The following is a 19,023-nucleotide window of genomic DNA, read 5'->3' as shown; positions in this document are numbered from 1 at the left end:
TACAAAGATAGCAAGAATCGTTGCTACTAGGTATGGACCTTTGGTCCCTCTTGTCCCTTTGAATGCCATGCCTACAAGAGATTATCAAAAATACATGCCTAAGTTTACTGGTATAGAAGGAGGAACAACTGAAGAGCATCTAGAGTCCTTTTATAGCTATGCTAATAATCTAGATATTAATGAAGAGGATGTGTGGATGAGGGTTTTTGTCCAAAGCCTAGATGGGGAGGCTAGAAAATGGTTGAGAGAATTACGCCTTAGGTCTATAGCCGACATTAAGGCCCTAGATGATGTGTTCCTAAAGCATTGGGGGGATAAGAGGGATCGGCTCTATTATCATATTGAATTTGGGAACTTGCAGAGGGAGAGTGGTGAGCTGCTGTTTGATTTCAACATCAGGTTCAATCATATGTACAGCAGAATACTAGCTGAAGTAAAACCTACCCCTACTTCTGCTATGATCACTTATGCCAATGCCTTCGATTCTCAATTCTGCCTGCTGTTAAGAGAAAGAAGATGTGCTTCTTTGGCTAATATTCAAGATGCAACCTTTGAAGTAGAATCAAACATCATTGCTGCAGAAAGACTCGAAGGTGATGCTGAAAGGAGAAGACAGGGGGGTGAGTCCTCATCATCCTTAGATCCTGAGATCGATAAATTGACCAGGATGATAGAGTTATTGGCCTCTGAAGTTTCCAAATTGAAAGCTGAGCAATATTCTGAGGAAGCAGGGGCTCCTGGTGCCTTTTCTCTTCCAAATCCAAATCCATATAGAGGAGCACAGGAGCAGTTGCATATTCTGCAGAAAAGTAAAGATGCAAACGAAGGCCAAAGGGTGAAAACCCTTTTTTAGAATATAGTCATGGAAGAAGAGCAGTTTGAAGAAGAGGAGGAGGTCCAGGGGATGGAAGACAAGGGCACTGCCCCTTTCTTAACCCGAGCTACCTATGAAGAAGCATTATCCAAAGGCACTGCTCGTGAGTTTGTTGTACCTACAGAACAACAAGCTCATCAGCAGAAGCAGTCAGCAACAGGTCCTACCATCCTTGAAGAGCCTACAGCCAACCCATCTTCTAATGGCTATGCAGATCTGCAAATTAGCCAACCTGCTTTTGTCCCCTGCCCAGTGATCAATAAGGAAGAATAAATATCCCCAACATCTTATGTTTCTCTATCTGCTCAAAAGAGAATCACTCATAGTTGCCCCCTAGGCACTGAGGCAGGTCATAGCTCCATTCTCAAGGCTGATACTGATCACCTCAGTCTTGATATTCTGAAACCTGCTCAGTTAGCCTCCGCACAGCTTGAAAGGGTAGTTTGCCAGATCACAGAGGAAGAGGATGCACAGTTTTGGGACTCCTCCTTGGATGTGGACTATTATGAGGAAAATGAAGGAGCAGATGATGTCTCTATGTCCCCCACATAAGAATGTCAAATTCCCTAAACTCTTTGAGGTAGAGGATCAAATAAACCCAATTTTGCAGATCTATGATGAACAAGCCGAGAGGCAGAGAGACAGTTTTGATGGTCCTGTAGATGGCCAATTTTTGAATATTTATGTTGTTTAATGTTTTCAAGCCTAAATGATTGTAAGCATGTTCTTTTGCAGGTTTTAGCATAGACTTAACTAGACTCCATGCCCAATGGAATACTAAGCAATGTTTTTAAGCTTGTTTTCTATGAAGGCATTGGTCTGCAGTTCTTGAGACCTCATAGGGAGGATCTCATCCCCAGAAGGAGCCAGTGTTAGCTCTGCTACACGCGTGGACACTTCAAGAGTCGGATGCAGGCCTGGCCGTGTTACTGCTGTAAGAAGAAAATCCATATCGGTCATCCTCCTCATTCCTCTCAATCCGCTCACATTCTCATAGCCCTGCCGTCTCTGATCCTCCTCCAAAACTCAGCATACGCCTCTATTTCCTCAAGCCTCGAAATGCCAAGTCTAAAGTCACATGGCACCACCACCTGACAGCGCGCCTACTCCAATTGTTCCTCATCGTATAAGCCGCACCATTCGATCTATTCGTTCAGTGATCTAATGGTCCCCGCCGCTTTCTGCGCTCATTAACACGTTTACACCTTCCACCGTCTGATCGTTCCTATGGTGTGATCCGATGCTATCCTCTCCTCCTGCACCCGTAAGCTTCACACGCATTAACTCGCGGGGAAAGCGGTTTTCCGCCGGTCCCATTTGCCACGCGTCGTGTGATGACTCGTATCGCGAGGCCGTGTTCGTTTACCACCTACCTCTGAAAAGCGGTGCGGGCAATACCGCTTACCGCCCATCGTACCATCCCCCGCTCGTTATCTCCCGTGCTACTCTTCCGCCTGATAGCTGTCGGATCTATCCGCCCGCGATCCGATGGCTCATGTTTGTCCGCTCTCGTTTTTTCTTGATACCCTCTGCAAATCGTTTCCCACCGTCGATCCATGCAATCCAACGGCTGAGTTTTTTCCCCGTCATACTCATTCCTTCGCCATACTGTCTGCACCACCCTTGACTATTCTGTGCCACCGAAGGACGAAGGCGATCATCTATCAGCACTCTGCGCAATTAACCCTCAACAACCACATTCAAGAAATAGAGTGGCCAAGAAGAAGACGACCAGCCTCAAGTAGTTAAATGTATTTATCAGTTATGGAACTTCTTCCATATTACACTCCACCTGCTCGAGGAGTACAAAAAAGCATTAGAGAATGTCAAATTAATTTATTTAAGCAAGAAGAGTGTAGCAGAGACTCCATCAGAGAGTTAAGGTGGTTGGTGGTCCATTATGACCCCTCCATGCATAGCACAACAACATATCTTTGTAAACAAACTCTATATATATCCAGAACACAGATGTAAAGAGTGGTTGATGGTTGTTATTTTGATGTAAGGTTCAACTTCTGGAGACTGTAACTACTGTGATACTTGCAGCGTCTGGTCTTCATTTTCAGCTAATACAAGCTTCTTTTGCTATTAATTGCTCACTTTCCATTTCTACTCTATTCTAGGCTTTGCCTGTTATGCATTTGTTCATGTGCTCTTGATAGCTAGCATTAGAGGGGCTATCATCCCACCTCTGTGTTGAAGTCTAGTGTGTATCATTGAATGTGTTATGTAGGTTTTTGTTTACTTAGTGCTAGAGAGCTATCATCCTGTTTGTGCATTAGGCAATAGATTTCCAGACCTCTTTACTGGTTGCAGCCAACCATCACATGGTCTTGTGCATCTGCTGGTGTGGTCAGTATTCTCCATGTTCACTTAATCCTCAAACTGTGAGTAATTGGTGGTCTAAAGCCTTGTAGTCTGGGGGTGTTCACCCATGTCTGGAGTTAAGCATAGTAGAAGTGGTTATATGGCTTGAATATGCATCATTCCTTCCATTCATCCATTTCCAACATTTTTTTGAGTTTGTAATGTTCTCGAGCATCTCTGAGATACAACCTAGGAGAGTTTCTTGGGGTGATAACAAACACAATTATCACCTAGGGTTTCTAAACTTTTAGGTAAGGGAGTTGATTTTAAATCAACTTTCCTTATTTACTCACTTGAAACATGTTAAGAACCCTCGCTACCATTAGAATCACCTAAATCTGAGGTTGAATTGGGTGTTCATTTACCTGAATTCAAACCTATAGACTTCATATCCCCCACTACTTATTCATTCCCTTCTACTTCTGAACAACCTGAAGGGAACTTATCTATATACTCAAACCCACTCTTTGAAACAAAAGAGAATATTCAGTCACAGGTCAAGAATTTAGTTATAAAGACTCCCTTAAATTCATTTAGGAGATCCCCTCCTTCTTCATCTCTTCCTTCTTCACCTCCACATAGATATACACCTTCTTTATCACCATCTTCCTCTTCTTCTTCTTCATCATCTACAAAAACACCTCCTACACCATATTATACTATGGCATTCCAACCCATTGTACATGCTAGATATGCAACTTTAGTTTTTCCTCAAAACCTTGATGCATTCCCTCCTAGATATTTAAAACGCCTTCCCAGGTATAATGGAGAAACTGGTTCCTCAGCTAAGGACCATCTTCAATCATTTCTTGATTTTGCAGATAATATGAACATAAAGCAATAAAATGTTTATATGAGGTTGTTTGTCCATTCTCTTGAAGGAAATGTTAGAACCCGGATTATGCAGTTACTTACAAATTCCATTAGGTCATGGGAGGAGTTAACAAATATATTCAAAAACCAATGGGGTGTGACGAAATACACTCTTTAATTTTTGAATTAGTTTGAAGAACTAAAATAAAACTTTGGTGAACCTGTAGTTGATTTTATTAAAAGGTTCAACAAACTTTACCATAAGATGCCCCTTGATTGCAAACCCCCTGTAGCAGCAACCAGATCTAGGTTTTCAAAAGCTTTTGAAGATGATTTTGTTGTAATTTTGAGAGAAATAACTTCTAGGACTCTTGAAGACATGCAAACTAATGCTATAGAAGTGGAAGAAAATAGGGCTGCCTCATCCACCTTGAAATCTAAAGAGGAAAAGGCCCAACGAAAGATTAAATCTAGTCAAGAGGCCTCTACTTCTTCAAAAACTAAAACTGAACATTCAAAAATTGATGAGATCACTTCACTTCTTAGAAATCTATCCAATAGATTTACAAGATTGAAACTCAACCTAGAATAGTTCAACAGACGGTCACTCAGCCTCAAAATCAGAATCAAGGTCAATATAAAAGAACTCCACAATTGAAAATTCTTCAAAGGCCTAGTAACGATCAACAGGTTCCAACTCCTTTATTGATCGATGATCAACAACTTGATGACAATACCATGACTATCACTGAAGACATTAACAATATGGATACCTCTTCAAGTTAGATCACTATTGTTCCTCTTTCACAGAATAAACAAGTTCAAGGAGATCAAGAATCCTCACATATTTCCAAATACCATGCCTTCTCTAAATTTCTAATTGCTGAGCTAAACAAGAGATATGATCTCAGACCTAGACCTGGCCCCGGCAGACCTCTTAAGGAACCTCCAACAATTCAACCTCATATCAAAGATGTTGACACTCAGACAACTACTATTTGACCATTAAATCAGTGAACTGATACAACTCAAATTGATAAAACTATCTTAACTACATTTAATGTTGAAAAGGAGTTAGAAAGAGTTAAGATCCCTATACCACTTTCAGAACTTTGAAAAAACCATGGATATAAAAATCAAGTTTCCAAATGGATACAAAACACCTTTGTTGATGCTGAAAGCGATGTTATTAGCCTTCAGGATGAAAAACCAGCAGTTATCTTTGGTCCTAGCTCAGATATGATAGATGAAATAGTACCCCCTTTCTATGTGACACTAAAGACAAATGATTCCATGTTATACAACTGTATGCTTGATTCTATAGCATCACATAATCTCATGCCAAAAACCATCATGGATCATTTAAATCTTGACATAACTAGATCCTATCATGATTTATACACCTTTGATTCCAAGAGGGTACCTTGTCTAGGATTGATTAAGGATTTAGTAGTCACTCTTGCCCAAATTCCAGTAAAAGGCATAATATTAGATATAGTTGTCACTGATATCCCTCCCAAATTTGGAATTCTTCTTTCAAGGTCTTGCTGTGCCAAACTAGGGGGAACTCTTCAGATGGACATGTCTTATGCCACTATTCCAGTTTATGGGGGATAACAACTTAGGTTGTATAGAAAAGTTAGATTTGTGCACATTGTATGCAAAAAAAATCAACCAAGGAACCACCCCATCTATGCAATTGATCAAGATTTTAGCTGCTTTCAAGTCTCTTCAGATCAAATACATGAATCTCAAGTAAAAATTGAAGATGTAGTTGAAAACACTATATCAAATCAAACTAATGTGTGGAAGCTATTCTTTGATGGTTCTTGTACAAAGGATGGAGAAGGGGTTGGGGTAGTATTAATCTCACCAGAAAAAGCAAACATTACACAATCATGTAAACTTGATTTTGAAGTTACCAATAATGTAGCAGAATACAAGGCATTCCTTCTAGGACTACAGTTAGCCAAGAGTTTAAAGGTACACAACCTGAGTGTTTTCATTGACTCTGAACTCATTGTGAGACAGGTCAGGAATCTTTGCCAAGCAAAGCATCCTATGCTTAGGTCTTATCGAAATGAGATTTTGGATTCCATTGAAAATTTCTTTAATGCCTTCAACATAACTTATGTCCCTAGAAATGAAAACATGCATGCAGATTCCTTGGCTGTATTTGCAAGCTCATTTAAGATTCTTGATCAAGCAAAAGTGATATACCAAATCTAGGTCAAATACATGCCATCCATACCAGATAACCAAAAGCATTAGCAGGTGTTTGAGGATGATGAACAACTAAAATCTTTCCTTCAAGTTGTAGGTGAATTTTCTCTTCTGCAAATTGATGAAGACAATCTTGACATGAGTAATTCTCAAGCTAATGATGATCCAGAACTAAACTCCAAGATTGCATATCATGACACCATACAATTATCAAACAAATTCATTTGTAAAGGGTTATTTCCTTTAGAGAAACTATTTGATTATAATGATGTCCCTCGAAACCTTCCATCCATTTATCCTGAAGATGACATTGAAGAAATCAATATTGGAACCCAAGAACAAGTGCAAAATATTAAAATCTCTACATCTTTATCCCTAGAAGTTAAAAATGAATATCTTAAGTTACTTAATAAATACAAAAGACTTTTTTTCTTGGCCTTATGTGATCTTAAAACCTATGACACATCCCTCATTGAACATAATATCCCATTAAAAACTAAAGCTAAACCCTACTAGCAAAAACTTAGAAGAATTAACCCAATTATTCTACCAATTATTGAGAAAGAGCTTAAGAAAATGTTAGATGCACAGATTATTCTTCCACTAAGATATTCTAATTGGATTGCCAACCTAGTACCTGTCAGGAGAAAGAATGGTGAATGTTAGGTCCCTATACTACTAGTGTAACCCCTTATTTTTATTAGTACAACCCCTTTATTATATTGTTGTGCCCATGTAGTCCCCATATTGTTATTATTGTGCCCCATAGAAGCCCACTATTGTTATTATTGTGCCCTTACATTATTATTGTTATGTCGGCTCTCATTATATTATGACCCCTTAGACTCCTATATATAGAAAGGAGGTCTTCTCATTTGTATCATCCAATAATTTTTCATTTGTGTAATGTAAAGGAGGTTGCCCCCTCGAAGAGGCTTATTTTGAAGGTGTTTATCTATCTTTTCTATCTTTTTGTGAGCTGGTTTCATAACATTTGGTATCAGAGCTTTGGATTCTAGGGTTTCCCTACTCCAAATAGGTCATCGTGGACTTTTCGCTATAAATTTTTTTCTGAAATGTTTTAGAAGTTAAAAAAAAACCATTTGATCTGAAATCATTCTAAACTTCAGGTCCAAATTTCAGATCTTGTATCGCTATATTTTTGGATATATGATCTGAGGAAGTTATGGTTTTTGCAAGCTCCAGAATTTCATCTAAAACAAGACATCGTGGAATTGTCGCTATAACATTTTAGCTACAAAGTTTCAGAAGCTAAAAAAGGAACCCATTTGAGAAGAATGCGGTCTAAAACTTAGGTATGAATTTTAGATCTTGTCTTGCTATATTTTCAGATATATGATTTGAGAAAGTTAGGGTTTTTGCAGATGCCCTAATTACATCGTAAACAGGCGAACTTGGGAAAATCGCCATAAATTTCTCTTTGAGCATCATATTGAAATTTAGTAAGAAGTTACAGAACGAGGATGGGTTGTGTTTTGTTTGGGTATATATTTCAGAACCTAAGGTTGAAACAGTGACATGTGTCACGTCGTACAAGTTCACTCTACTGAACTGGTATATAATTAGGTCATCACGGGAGATTGAGAATAAATATTTCTTCAGGAATCTAATTGTGATCAGACTTGCGGAGTTATGAAGAGGACTTAGAGGGCTATTACAGGCTGAAATTTCAGAACTTAAAGATCACAATTACAGAGTTACAGTCATTTCAAGATCGAGCTCCTAAAATCAAGAAAACGTGAGATGAGGAAGTTTGGTGGCAAGGATCCGGTAAATTGGATACTACAGATGGAGGAATATTTTGATCTACATGGTGTACCACTGTTACAAAAGGTATGTATTGCATCTAATTATTTAGAACCGAATCAATATGGTATAAAGGGCTTGGTTCTCGTAAACCACTTGTCACGTGGTTAATTTTCACGGAGGAAATGATAGCACATTATGAGGATACAAAGAGCAACACCTTATTTAGCCAATTGATAAATCTCAAACAAAGGGTTGAATGGTAGAGCACATTGAGGACTTTCAAAAATTGAATATAAGGGTAAATGATATTCTAGAGAAGCAAAATATAAATAGTTTTATATATGCCATGAAAGATGATATCGATGGTATGAAAGCATATTGGAAGAAAGGCATGGAATATTTGAAGAAAGACATGGAAGTTTTGAAAGAAGGTGGGACAAAGTTGCTACAAGAAAGGCCTCCTAATGAAGAAAAGGATCAAGAAATGTAAAAAGAAGAGGATATACACTGGGAACCAACCCTAGAGAAAGAACAAATGAATCCCACCATGTCTTGTACTGCAATGACAGGAATTACCACTCCTCAAACTCTCAAGGGAGAAGGACATATCAAGAAGAAGAAGGTTCAAGGAGTGAAATATCAGGAAGAAAAGTATCAAGAAACATCAAAAGAAAAGGATACTCACTAGGAACCAACCCCAGAGAAACAAGAAATGAATCTGACCATATCTTGTAATGCATTGGTCAGAATTACCACTCCTCAAACTATAAAGATAGAAGGACATATCAAGAAGAAAAAGGTAATAGTTTTGATTGATTCAGGTAGTACCGATAATTTTATTCATTGTAAGATAGCCAAGGAATTGAATGGCTTCCTATATCCAGCACCAGAGTGTCAAGTGACGGTTGTAAGTGGAGGAACCATAAATTGCCCTAGAAAGTGCTATAATATCAAGCTATCTATGGGAGAATATGTATTGAATAGCCCAATGCTTTCCATTCCAATGGGTGGTGCTCATGCTATACTAGGAGGCCAATGGCTACAATCCTTGGGTACAATATCTTTTAATTTTCAAGAACTTTTCATGAAATTTTCTTCGGAAGGAAAGGAAGTTGAATTAAGGGCTATCACAGGGAAACCAGGAAAGATAATCAACTCTAACGGAATGACAAAGCTTCTAAAGAAAGAACAACGAGGAATAATTGCACAATTATGTTCGCTAATGGTTCCCACATCGAAATCTCTAGATCTCCAAAAAGTCTTGGACAATAATTCCAAGGTATTTGAGACTCCTCAAGGTCTCCCACGTATCCGTGATCATGATCATGCTATTCATTTGATTACAGGAAGTGTTCCTCCAAACATTAGGCCTTTTTATATCCATATTCCCAAAGGAGTGAAAAGTGAACATATTGTTGCAGAAATGGTAGAGGTTGGTATAATTATCCAACCAAATTTGATAAAAAAGGCAAGGGATGAATGGAAGAATGGCAAAGCAAGGTGGGAACTCATTGAAAAGTTGCCGAAGATCCCAGTTCAAACAATATTTCCAGAACTTGATAAGGAAGGAAAAATCATATTGGAACCTGAAGCATTCACAGAATCAAGAAGTTGACAGCTACGAAATCAATCAATTTCAGAGTATCTCATCAAGTGGAAGAACTTACCCATTGAAGATTGCACATGGAAGGATGATAATTTTATACAGAAGCATCCAGAACTACTCAAGCGTTGAGGACAACACTTTTTGAAGTAGAGGGGCATGTTAGGTCACTATACTACTAGTGTAACCCCTTATTTTTATTACTACAACCCCCTTATTATATTTTTGTGCCCATGTAGTCCCCATATTGTTATTATTGTACCCCATAGAAGCCCACTATTGTCATTATTGTGCCCTTACATTATTATTGTTATGTCGGCTTGATTATATTATGACCCCTTAGACTCCTATATATAGAAAGTAGGTCTTGTCATTTGTATCATCCAAGAATTGTTCATTTGCGTAATGTAAAGGAGGTTTCCCCCTTGAAGAGGCTTAATTTGAAGGCGTTTATCTATCTTTTCTATCTTTTTGTGAGCTGGTTTGATAACAGTGAAATTAGACTTTGTGTTGATTTTATAAACTTAAATAAAGCATCACTAAAGGATAACTATCCCTTACCTAAAATGGATTAGTTACTTCAAAAAGTTTCTGGAGCTAACAAACTTTCTATGTTAGATGGTTTTTCTGGTTATAATCAATTATGGTCGACAAAGCGGATAGGGAAAAGACTACTTTCACAACATCCTGGGGTACTATTATGTATGCTAGGATGCCTTTTGGTTTGATAAATGTAGGAGTTCCATTCCAAAGAGCTATGGATATAGCTTTTGTAGGTCAGGTAAATAAATTTCTTGTTATTTATCTTGATGACCTTATAGCATTTTCTAATTTTGATCAAAAGTATTTAAAGCACTCGATGAAGGTTTTTGAAAGATGTAGGAAATTCAGAGTAGTGTTGAATCCAAAGAAGTCTCTATTTGCTATCACATAAGGGAAATTGCTTGGCCATATAATTTATAAAAATGGAGTAGTCATTGATCCAAACAGAGTATCAACCATTCAGACATTATCATTACCAAGAAATAAGAAGGAATTTCAAGCTTTTCTTGGTAAAATCAACTTTTAAAGAATATTCATACCCAATTATGCCGAAATTGTCAAAGATATAATTGATATGCTTAAGAAGCGTCATGAGGTTAAATGGACTGTCTCTTCCAGACATGCATTTGATCAAATTAAGAAAGTTATTTCTGAAGCCCCAACCTTGGCCAATCCTGATAATACCAAACCATTTAGCATCTTTTCCTTTGCCTCTGAAACAACCCTTGCTATTGTCTTACTACAAAAGAATGAAGATTCCCATGACCAACCTATAGCCTTTTTCAACAAATTCATGAGAGATGTTGAGCTAAAATATGACATAATTGAGAAGCAGGCTTATTCCCTAATCCAGTCTTTGAAATCTTCTAGGATGTATGTTTTACATTCAACCATCATAGCCTATGTCTCCAACAGTGATGTTAAAATTGTTCTCACTCAACTAGATACTGATGGGAGGAGAGGTAGATGGAAAACCTAAATTTTGGAGTATGATCTAACTATCAAAACCACAAAGCTAGTAAAGGGTCAAGGATTATCTAAGATTCTAGCTGAGTCCCACTGTAAAGTGCTAGGAATTAACTCTATTTTGGAAATACCAGGGGAGAATCCACAAGAACCATCCCAAATTTCAAATGAGAAGAATCCACAATAACCTTTTGTCTATGCAGATGGGGAGAATCGACAAGAACCTTCCCAAAATATAAATGAGGAGAATCGACAAGAACCTTCCCTGCATCCTGAAGAAAATAATCCACAAGAACCTTTACCTTCAGATTAGACCATTTATGTACATATTGATGAGAAATTTCTGTTATCACATTGGTTTCAAGATATCGTAAATTTTTTGATTCATTTTGAATGTCCTGCATCATTGTCCAAAAGTCAATGTAAAACTCTCAAATTGAAAGCAATCAAATATTGTGTCATAATTTCAAATATGTACTGGAAAGAACCTCTCAATATCTTGTTTTTATGTTTAACATAATTAAAGACTGAAGGGATCATTGATTAGTTTCATGCAGGATTTTGTGGAGGACATTATTCTTGGAGAGCATTAGCATATAAGATTTTAAGGGCAGGAGTTTATTGGCCAACATTATTCTTACAAGTAGGAGCAAAGGTCAGAAGTTGTGTCCCTTGTCAGATGTTTGCTGGTAAGAGAAAACTAGCAGCTCTTCCACTAGTCCCAACATTGGTCTCAACAGTTTTTCTCCAGTGGGGATTAGATTTTGTTGGAGATATTCATCCTACTTCAAGCAATCATCATAGATGGATCCTCACTGCAAAAAAAATACTTTATTAAATGGGTGGAAGCAATTCTAATAAGAAATGCTACTGATGTAGTAGCGATCAAATTAATTGAAGAAAACATTTTATATAGGTTTGGTTGCCCACAAAATATTGTTAATGACAATGCCACAACATTTTCAAGTATTAAAATGATTGAGTTTTGCCAGAAATATCAGATTTTGTTACACCATTCAACTCCATATTTCTCAAGGAAATGGTCTTGCAAAATCATCTAATAAAAGTTTGGTAAAGGTTATCAAGAAAAGTTTAGCAGATCATAAGAAGAGTTGGGACAGTCATCTAATTTATGCAGTCTGGGAAAACATGATTTCTCCAAAGAGATCTACTGTAATGTCTCCTTTTTAGTTAGTTTATGGGAAAGATGCAATTTTCACTACCAAGTTGGCTTTCCCTGTTTTAAAGTTTCTACAGGAATCAACAGATGAACCTAATGATTTTTCAAGGAGGATAAATCAAATCATCGAACTAAATGAGAATAGAGATGAAGTCCAATGCAAATTGAAAAAATATCAGAATAAAATGAAGAGCCTGTTTCGTAGAAGAGCCACGAAAAGGGACTTCAAGGAAGGAGATTTAGTTCTAAGATGGGATTCCAGAAGAGAAGACAAAGGAAAACATGGAAAGTTTGACAACCTATGGTTCAGACCTCTAGCTATTGCTGAAGTAAAAGGGAACAATAGTTTTGTGTTACAAAATCTAGAGGGACAATATTCCACATTTCCTGTTAATGGAAGATTTCTGAAGCATTATATTCAGTATTGAGAAGCTTGAAATTGATGTTACTACCATCATTGTAATAAGTCCGGTTTTATTTACTTTTCCAACTTTCAATATGATTTTTACAGCAAAGACTCCAGAGCCCGAGGAGAAGGCACATGGATCTGCAAGTTCTCTACATTCTACAGGAGAAAGCAGTCCCTAGTTGGAGCCGATGTTGTAGCTCTATTATTTATGATAAGTTAGCCATTAGTTGAAAAAATCAAAATGCCATAGAAAATGATAACTTAGGATATGGACCAAAAGCAAAATTGAAAATAAAAAATTGTTAGTATTTATTATTATTTTACGTCCATATCATAAAAAATGATAGGGTAGTTGCTCTAAAAAAGGAAGGCAAATGATAAAATGTTAGATAAGCAATAAAAAAAAATATTTGCTTTAGAAAATAAAAATTAAGGCTGCTAGTTCAAACACACCTTTGAAATTTGTTGTTTAGTTTAAATAATGCTTAAATTCCTTAATTAGGGTTTAATTATTGTGATAAACTTGATCATCTTGTTAATAGTTATAACACATGATTTTGTCGTATGGGTGGAAGCGACAAAATGTCAAATCAGCACCAAATAAACATCAGGCACTTTTCAACAGATACAATTCACTCTGCCTGGATCAATGGTAGAGGTAGCATTTCGTTCCCCCTTTAGTCATTTCCCATTAACGCGAGGGGGGGGGGGGTGTCCGAAAAGTAGTTTTAATGGCTGCCCTCTTTTGCTATGTGGCACTCCCGTAGCATTTCATGCCCCCAAAGCGCAAAACTATAAACCATTTCACCACCCCCAAAATCCCCCCAGCGGTTTCCTCTTTTCCAACATTTACCTCATTCCCGTGCCATATCATCCACCCGTTATCCCCTTCTCCATACGAAACCTGCCATGTCAAAAATTCGTTGCGACATATGCTCCTATACCGTTGCTAGCCTTAATTAATCGTTCACCCTCTTGTTAGACATTAATCCCGCTCCTCTGCAATACATTGCCTACGACTAGATTTAAACGGAAAATTAAGCCCAATTTCACTTATAAATATCCCATGGTTCTACTATTTACCACTTTTCTGCTTCCATCCAATCACCAAAAGCTTTATTTGCTTTGTCTATATTTTTCCCCCTGTCATTTGTCTTTCAGCTAAAACAATTTCCGAATTCAAAACTGTAACAAGATGGATCCCAAAGCTAAAAGACAAAAAACTATCGAAGAAGGGTATCTGTCTACAACCTTGCTTGACTTGGATCACCTCCCCCTTGTAGACTCCCTGTTCAAAGTCACTGAATGCGAATTTGATTTCCACGAATTTCATTTATGGTTAAAACAAAAATATGCAGATAAAGAAGATCCCATTTGTTAATGGGAAACACTTTTTCCCTTGTACTCCTTTCCCAAGACTCATCACTTCCTTGATTTGATCACTTGGTGTCAAGCCAGGTATGATCCTGTGCAAAGAACAATGATGACTCAAGATGGAAAAATCTTGATCACCATTACCACTTAAAGTATAAACCAAATGCTAGTGATACCTTCATCTGACTCCTTCAGCCATTTCTCACTAGTAGCTCTCATGGACCTTTATAACAAACTCACCTTCCCACAGAGAGCCCTTATTTTTGAACTTTTTCTGCCAGAAGATGTTGAATTACCCAAGAAAAACCCACCTTATTCATCTTCAATGTTCCCTGAAGCCACCAAACATATCATCTCCTTGCTATCATATCTCCTAGGCTATGAAAATGATAAACTTCTTGATGAATCCATCCTTGGATTATTTTCCATTTTCAGTAAAGAATATCAACCTGCTTTCATGTATAATTATAGCCAATTTCTGGCTGATAATATACATGAATAATTTATGAATTTCAACGCACAAGGAATGTTCAGATATAGCTCAGTCATAATCAATTTGATTTTGTTTCATCAGGAAGATTCATTGCACATTTAGCTTAACAGGAAAGATGAGTAGGGAGTGAATCAATCAATGATTAATTGGACAAAGTTAGTGAAAGCAACATCATCAAAGTTTGCATTCCCTCAGTTTATAGATTCTTTTGTACATCCAATTCTTCAATTACTCAATAGCTAGGCAGAGCCTAGAATTGGAGAATAGCTTAAGAAGACTTTGCACGTATTTGAATAGACCAAGACTGGTCATTGGTATCTTTACCAGAACTACATTGAGATTAGGAGATATGGCAGTTAGTTGGATCCATACAAACTGCCTAAGTATGTGCCAATGAGGATATTGTCACTGGAATAAATCAGGCAGATGATAAATATGGATGAAGTCCATTTTGTCTCAAGTAAGAAAAAGTCATAGTTCAAACTCAAAGCCAAGGTAGGGACATTCATTTTTAATAATAGGTCTGCAGGTATAGAGGCAGAAAAATTATTGAAGAGCATGAATCTCTAGCCAGGCTTCACCTGGTCTTATGATCCTTTTGGGATCATTTCAGCCCTTAGAGTTTAGTTGAAGGCAACACCTTACAGTCATACTCCTAGGCCAGAATTGGAGAAGTTTATGAACCAGGAGTAGTGGTTTGAAGGGACTCTCTTAGAAGTAGATGAATGTGTTATAACCACTCCACAGGTAAATACTCTAGTCACTCAGAGTACTCAACACAAAAAAGCCAGAGAGGAAACTCAATCAGCTACAAAATCAATTAAAGAGTACTATATACTACAAAATAAATTGAACATTGGATTTTCAATGTCATTAGGGAGCAACCCACCACAAATAATTGATCTTGGAGATTTAGAAGATGTTTCATCAGCAGGGACCACTGATCCCAAAACTCCTTCTACTTCTTCAACTCCTTCTTCAACTGAACCTATGGAGATTATTCAGTCAACTGAGACCAAGTTAATAGAAGATACTAATATCTTCTCAACAGTTTTTGAAATCAAACAAAAGAATGAAAATCTTAAATCACAAGTATACATTCAATTTTGGAAATAGACATAGCACTTCTCAGCATAGATTTCTCTCCCCGTTTGACACTGAAAGAGGAAGGATGCAGATGGAATTTTTTTAAGATCAAATTCCATTTCCCAAATCCACAGCAGATTACAAGAATACCATATTTTCATTTGATGTAAACCAGATACATCCTATTGATCAAATGGATTTTCATAGGAAGTTAGGTGAAATGTTATTTTCAACAATGACTACAACTGCCATGTCTCTTTCCAAGCTCAGAACTGCCTTGTCAAATGTGCAGTCATAACTTAAGATTGAAAAACTATCATCTTTAGCTAAAGATAACAAATTAAATTCTTTATAAGATATTATTGTCAAAATTGGATATGATCCCCAAGATTGTAAAGCAATTGAAGAAATAATCCAGAAGAAGAATATAGAGATATAAACTTTGAAGAAGCAATTGAAATTGCCTTCAACTGAGGATCCACAAACCAAACAGATGGCAGAAAATGAACAACACAAGGAGGAGATGTTGAAGTTCATTATTGAGCAAAACATATAGATCAAGAAAATGGAAGAGAAAATAGAACAACTACTCAAGGAAAAAGAGGCAGCAAAACTTGTTGTGTCCTCAGTGACAACAATTCCCATAGCAAGTACAGAGCCAAGATCATCTCCTAATGACATTGCTTCATCTTTAGAAACAGTTGAAACAACAAGTTTATCACAGGAGTAATAGGCACACAAACAAAAGAATGAAAAGTTACTCCAGAAGTTCCAAGCCCTGGAGTCACAGAAGCTAAAGAATGATACCTTCTATGTAGAGGAAATCCAAAAATCACACAGGGTAGAACTAAAGGTCAAATAATTAGAGAGTAAGACTCTAATGGCAGACACTTTTGCCCAGGCCAAAGAGGACATCTGCTTAGATATCAGCCACTCATAATAGAAGTATGACCATCTATTCAAATTATTATTGAGCAGCAAGAATTGATTTCTAGATGTAGGACAGAGATAGATAATCAGAGGGCATAATTGGGCACAAAACCCAAAGAAGAAGCAGGGATGATCAAAGTACTAAACTCTAAGACTAGGAAACATTTACAAGAGATAAATATTCCAGATAGGAAAACTATTATTTTGGAGATTAAGAAAGTCTCAATGAAGAAGAATAGACTGACTCAGCTGAAAAAAAAAAGTGTGAGGCTTTGAAAATTGCAGTCAAAAGGTTTCATTCTAAATTCATTATATTGAAAAAGAAATGTTTACCATAGTTAGTGACATCAAATGATCAGCTAGTAAACTTGGACAATTATTGTGAAATATTATATACTATTGCAGTAGACAACAGTCAATTTGCAGGGATAAAAAGATAAATTACTGGCAAAGAGTTTTTGGAAGCTTTGAGCCTTGACCTCACAATCAAATATGAAGTTGGACATCTTTTTCTCACTAAACCCAATTTTGAAAGATATACCGAAGTTGATGAGATATTTAGAAGAATGGTAAATTTGGAGATACCAAGTGAGTAGAGGTGGGATCAATTGTGTGAAACAATTGATTAACTTTCCATACCAACAAGAAGACAGCACAATAATTTTTTTTAAGGAACAGTCATCAACAACTTCCTACCTAATAGGGACACATCATTAAGCAGTTTTCTTTTCCTATTTTCTTTCAGGCTATTTTTGTAATCAGTTTAGGATATTTTGTTCACTATCCAAACTAGTATAAATAACTCTCTTCTACGACTTATTAAAGGTGGTACATTTCCATAAGCAATTTTGTAAAGCATTGATGTATAAGCTCTTTCTAGATCACTGATAATAAAGAAAAGGATTCTAAATTTGATATCATATAGTCTCATTTTCTTCTGTAAGTCTTTCATGTGTTCCAATCATTCTATTAGTTCCGCATATGTTTAAGTTTTACAGATATATCAAGTGAGAATAAATGTGTTACAATTATTCTCAAAATTCCTTCTGAAGTTATTATTATAAAGAGATTGAGATACTGGACTGTTTGTTTGAAAGGCTCCCTCTAAATCATAAAATTGTCAATATCTTATGTAATTTTAAACATATTTTGTTTAACTTCTGAACATTGGTCAAAGGTTTTCCCACTTATGATGATTTGTCTTTCTATATGAAAGTTAAAGTAATCATATCTCCTTACTATTCCTTCTGCACATCTTATCAACTTAAATCACTATGTGAATTTAAATAACAACCCTTTGGTTATTTATTAGTACTATCTAAAAGGGTTAAATACATCATCCTTATAATTTGTTTTATGTATTGGTCCTCCATAAAAACCAAAACCCAAAATTCCAAAACAAATATATTAGATGCTCTGGCATGGTCAATTAACCATTATCATCTCAGAGGTACACCACTATCCTTCATCTCGACATCAGGAGGAGGGCTCATGATGGGTGGTTGATAGACCTCCTGCTCTGGCATAGGAGTGGGACCAGAACCCACTGGTAGAGGATAGGTGGAATCACTATGAGTGGCCTCTAATTCATGAAGCACTTGAAGTGTATCATGAAACTCTTCGAGATGAGGACAATGATGAGAACAATGGCAATAATTATCACATAAAGCACAAGGGTGATTCATGCGTAATGATCTGTTCTTCTTAGCTGACTCTGGTAAAGTGACATGGACCTTAGGAATGTTAGAATCAGAAATTGTATCGGAGATCAAATTCTTTATATGAGGGATTTTAGGACAATTATTGGTGGCATGACCAACAACATCACACAAAGCACATGGAGGCATAGGCTTTGGCGGATTAGAAGGAATTGGATTTGGTTGGGGTGCCTTATCTTTGGTTCCCTTTTTTTGGGATTTTCCCCCTCACCAGATGCTTTTGAAATAGGGGCAGTTTTTTGTTCAGGTTGTTATGGAACTGAAGAAAAGGAAGGGGTAGGAACAACAAGTTGAACCAGGGTCAAAGCAATGTAAGGCTTGAGTTTATTAGGGGGAGTGTTTGCGGGAGGATCAATATACCATACTGGTATGCCCAAGGTAATGTTAGGTAAACTCAACGTAGCCATGAAAAGTGTAGAATAAACTCCAAGGGGAAAAAATAAGAATGATATTTGACCAAAAGGGTAATGAGCTAGGGGAATTACTCTGAGATGGTTAAGACTTGGGGGAATGGTTTTGGGCTGGAGAGGACTAGGAGAGATACCAATAGATGGAAGTGGACCTTGAGGAGTAATACCTGGAGGTTGGGTTGAGTTGGGAATAGTAGGTTGCAGAGGTGCTAACTTCTGTGAAGGCGTACTAGACCGCTTGTGAGCAGCTCATGCTGCTTGAAG

Source organism: Pinus tabuliformis, chromosome 6 (assembly GCF_031772625.1).
Source record: "Pinus tabuliformis cultivar Carrire ecotype Pingquan chromosome 6, CPIR1, whole genome shotgun sequence".
NCBI classification, from domain to species: Eukaryota; Viridiplantae; Streptophyta; class Pinopsida; order Pinales; family Pinaceae; genus Pinus; species Pinus tabuliformis.
This window is presented reverse-complemented; position numbering follows the sequence as displayed.